Consider the following 5000-nt stretch of genomic DNA (forward strand, 5'->3'; position numbering starts at 1 on the left):
TCGTGTGTTGTGTGTGTGTGTGTGTGTGTGTGTGTGTGTCGTGTGTGTGTGTGTGTGTTGTGTGTTGTCTGTTGTGTGTTGTGTGTCGTATGTTGTGTGTGGTGTGTCGTGTGTGGTGTGTGTCGTGTGTCGTGTGTCGTGTGTCGTGTGTTGTCTGTTGTGTGTTGTGTGTCGTATGTTGTGTGTGGTGTGTCGTGTGTGGTGTGTGTCGTGTGTCGTGTGTTGTGTGTTGTGTGTCGTGTGTTGTGTGTCGTGTGTTGTGTGTTGTCTGTTGTGTGTCGTGTGTTGTGTGTGGTGTGTTGTCTGTTGTGTGTGGTGTGTTGTCTGTTGTGTGTTGTATGTTGTGTGTTGTGTGTCGTGTGTTGTCTGTTGTGTGTCGTGTGTTGTGTGTTGTGTGTCGTGTGTTGTGTGTTGTGTGTTGTGTGTTGTGTGTTGTGTGTCGTGTGTTGTGTGTCGTGTGTTGGTGTGTGTCGTGTGTTGTGTGTTGTCTGTTGTGTGTTGTGTGTCGTATGTGTGTGTGTGTGTCGTGTGTGTCGTGTGTCGTCGTGTGTCGTGTGTCGTGTGTCGTGTGATGTGTGTCGTGTGTCGTGTGTTGTGTGTCGTGTGTTGTGTGTCGTGTGTCGTGTGTCAGGACCAAAGTCAAAATAAAACACAAAAATAATAATAAAATAAAATAATTAAAATAAAAGTAAAATCTAAGTTTTATACAAGACGATACAGAGTTATGTGTGTTGTAGGGAGTATTATCTGTGACATAAGACCTGGTTTAGTCCTGGTTTAGTCCTGGTTTAGTCCTGGTTTAGTCCTGGTTTAGTTCTGGTTTAGTCCTGGTTTAGTTCTGGTTTATTTATTTTGTTTCCAAAAAATGACATTTTTATTCAAGCCGTTTAAAAAGACGAGTCTGTGACACTGCGGCCTCACTCCAGAAGGGCAGGGGCAGAAGGGCAGGGGCAGAAGGGCAGGGGCAGAAGGGCAGGGGCAGAAGGGCAGGGGGCAGGGCAGGGGCAGGGGCAGAAGGGCAGGGGCAGGGGCAGGGGCAGAAGGGCAGGGGCAGGGGCAGGGGCAGGGGGGGGGTGGAGCAGGGAGTGGTTTGGTGTCAGAGCCTCAGGGCGGAGGGAAAGTTTGTAAATGTCAGAAAAGAATGAGGCGTGAAAAACAGAGGGATGAAAGACAGAGAGAGAGAGAGAGAGAGAGAGAGAGAGAGAGAGAGAGAGGGGGGGGGGGGGACCAGCTCCAGAACCCAGACCAAAAACCAGATCAGCCCACGAAATAACATGGACCTGACTCCATCTGCACCTTCAGTCCAGGTCTGGTCCTGGTCTAGTCCTGGTCTGGTCCTGGTCTGGTCCTGGTCTGGTCCTGGTCTAGTCCTGGTCTGGTCCTGGTCTGGTCCTGGTCTAGTCCTGGTCTGGTCCTGGTTTTGGACCCTTCAGTCTTTCGGGCGAGTCTGAGTCTGTTTCTGTTTCTGTGTGACATTTTTCTGTGCGTGACCTTTGACCTTTGGACGGGGCGGAGTTATGTAACAGCGGCAGGACCGGCTCCTGTCATGGCTCGCTTCACTCCTCTGCACCGACAGGTGACATCACCTGTCACACGCCAAAAAGCCAGATGCCCTCCCGCGCCGCCAGCCTGAACAAACACACTCTCCCTGGCAGGTGCACTCTCTGGCAGGTGCGCTCTCTGGCAGGTGCACTCCCTGGCAGGTGCGCTCCCTGGCAGGTGCGCTCCCTGGCAGGTGACAAAGTGGATTGTTAAAAGTGACTCTGACAGAGTTAGTTTCTAGGCCCTGGGGAAGGACACTCTGGGACAGTGTCTCTGGACTGGAGACACTTCAGGTCTCCCAGTGTCGGGAGTAACAGATTACATGTACCAGAGTAATCAGAGTACAAATGATGAGTAACTGTATTCAGTTACAGTTACTGTTTCAGTGAGTGGTAATTGGATTACAGTTACTTTGTTGAAATAAATGGATTACACAGAGGGATTTAACTATTTTCACATTTTGGGCTAAATCCCTTTTTTAATTTTTTTTTTTTTTTTTTTTTGGTAATTCCACTCACTGCCGGAAACTAAACCAGGACTAAACCAGGACTAAACCAGGACTAAAACCAGGACTAAACCAGGTCTAAACCAGTTGTAAACCAGGACTAAACCAGGACTAAACTAGATCTAAACCAGGACTAAATCCTGCTGTGTGGACGTGTTTCTTCTTCTTTTATCAATAATATTTTTAATTTGGTTCAGTAAAATCTGGACTTTTTATTTTCTTTTATCAGACAAAACTTCTTATGTGAAGATTTCCTCGTCTTTGTTTCTCTACAGCAAATCAAGTAATCCAAAGTAATCAGATTACATTACTCACTTTAAGTAATTTCATGGATTAAGTTACAAACTACATTTTGGGATATGTAATCTGTAATCTGTAGGGGATTACATTTTAAAAGTAAACTTCTCAACACTGAGGTCTCCTGGAGGAGCTGGAGGAAGTGTCTGGGGTGAGGGAAGTTCAGACTGAAACCTCCGACACCAGAGAAGAAGAAGAACATGGACGGATGGAGGTTTTATTTTCACACTTTATTTGAGTTAATTTAAGGGTTTGGGAGCAGTAACGACACTGACAAGTGTAAAATAAAATAAAAAAAACACTTTCAGTGTCAATAAAGACTTTATTTACTTTAAAACGAGGTAAAAGACGAAATTATGAACAAAACTGTTGGATTTATTTTGCTTCACATTTTCACTCGTCGACGTTCGGCACAAAAAACACAAATAAAAAACACAAATTAAAAACACAAATTAAAAACACATAAAAGGAGAGGAGGAGGAGAAGAGGAGGAGGAGAGAGAGGAGAAGAGGAGAGAGAGAGGGAGAGAGAGAGAAGAGAGGAGAGAGGAGAAGAGGAGAAGAGGAGGAGAGAGGAGAGAGGAGAGAGGAGGAGAAGAGGAGGAGGACAAGAGGAGAAGAGGAGGAGAAGAGGAGAAGAGGAGGAGAAGAGGAGAAGAGAGGAAAGAGAGGAGAAGAGGAGGAGAAGAGGAGAAGAGGAGAAGAGGAGAAGAGAGAGAGAGAGAGAGAGGAGAGGAGAGGAGGAGAAGAGGAGAGAGGAGGAGGAAGAGGAGAAGAGAGAAGAGGAGGAGAAGAGAAGAGGAGGAAGAGGAGAAGAGGAGAAGAGAGGGAGAGGAGGAGAAGAGGAGGAGAGAAGAGGAGAAGAGAAGAGAAGAGGAGAAGAGGAGGAGAGGAGAGGAGAAGAGAGAGGAGAAGAGGAGAGAAGAGGAGAAGAGAGAGAGAGGAGAAGAGAGGAGAAGAGGAGAAGAGGAGGAGAAGAGGAGAAGAGGAGAGAGAGGAGAAGAGGAGAAGAGGAGAAGAGGAGGAGAAGAGGAGAGAGAGGAGAAGAGGAGGAGAGAGGAGAGAAGAGGAGAGGAGAGAAGAGGAGAGAGAGGAGAGAGAGAAGAGGAGAGAGAGGAGAAGAGGAGGAGAAGAGGAGAAGAGGAGGAGAAGAGGAGAAGAGGAGAAGAGAGAGGAGAGGAGGAGAGAGAGAGAAGAGGAGGAGAGGAGAAGAGGAGAAGAGGAGGAGAGGAGGAGGAGAAGAGGAGAAGAGGAGAGAGGAGAGAGGAGAAGAGGAGGAGAGGAGGAGGAGGGACTGGGGGTTGTTGGTTGAATTCCTGACTCTGACAGATGAAGAGAAACTGTCAGCAGATCTCACAGTACAACAGAAACTCCCCTCAGTACAAATACTACAAATACTACAAATACTCAGGAGCAAATATGTGACAGTACAGTACACAGACAGGTGCAGGGCAGGTGCAGGGCAGGTGCAGGGCAGGTGCAGGGCAGGTGTCAGAGGGTTTGAGCCTCTAAATTCCAGAGTAAAAATAAAGAAAAAATCAAATAAAAGAATAAAAGCCTCAGATTCAGATTTTCACTGAATTTAAACTGAAACAAACACGAATCGTTTCAGGACTAAAGGAAAATAAATCTGACAAATCAAAAAAAATAAATTTGTCTGAACTGTTTTAGTGAAATGAGCCGTCGAATCATCACAGACGTCGAACAACACGAGGCCACGAACGTCGAAAAGAACGAAACTCAACAACACGAACGTCAAAACTAAACCAGGACTAAACCAGAACTAAACCAGGACTAAACCAGGTCTAAACCAGGTCTAAACCAGGACTAAACCAGGACTAAAACCCAGGTAAACTAAACCAGGACTAAACCAGGACTAAACCAGAACTAAACCAGGACTAAACCAGGACTAAACCAGGACTAAACCAGGAAAACTAAACCAGGACTAAACCAGGACTAAACCAGGACTAAACCAGGGACTAAACCAGTAAACCAGGTCTAAACCAGGACTAAACCAGGACTAAACCAGGACTAAACCACCAGGACTAAACCAGGACTAAACCAGGACTAAACCAGGTCTAAAGTCCCAGTGTGGGACATTTGCACACAGATTTGATGATGAATCCTTTTTAAAGATTCCCAAACTCTTAAACATTTGTATTGCAGTACAAATACTGCAGTATTTGTACTGCAATACAAATAGTGCAGAGGTCAGTGAGAGTGCACAGAGTACTCACAATAGTACTGCATTCCTGTGTACTTGTACTGCAAACAAACACTCAATCTTCTTCTGTCAGAAACATGTTACATCAGAGACACAGAAACTCACGGCTCAACGAGTCGAGTCAGTGAAGCGCGAGAGGGCGGAGCCACACCAACACCACTCTGTTACACCTGATGATGTCATCAGGTGTCTCTCTCACTCTGTTACACCTGATGACGTCATCAGGTGACTCTCACTCTGTTACACAGGTGTCTCTCTCACTCTGTTACACCTGTCATCAGGTGTCTCTCTCACTCTGTGACGTCACACCTGATGATCATCAGTGTCTCTCTCATCTGTTACACTGTGATGTCTCTCTCACTCTGTTTGTGATCATCAGGTGTCTCTCTCACTCTGTACACTCTCATCAGGTGTCTCTCTCACTCTGTTACAC

Source organism: Boleophthalmus pectinirostris, unplaced genomic scaffold (assembly GCF_026225935.1).
Source record: "Boleophthalmus pectinirostris isolate CB_2022bp ecotype Guang Dong unplaced genomic scaffold, ASM2622593v1 HiC_scaffold_17, whole genome shotgun sequence".
NCBI lineage: Eukaryota > Metazoa > Chordata > Actinopteri > Gobiiformes > Gobiidae > Boleophthalmus > Boleophthalmus pectinirostris.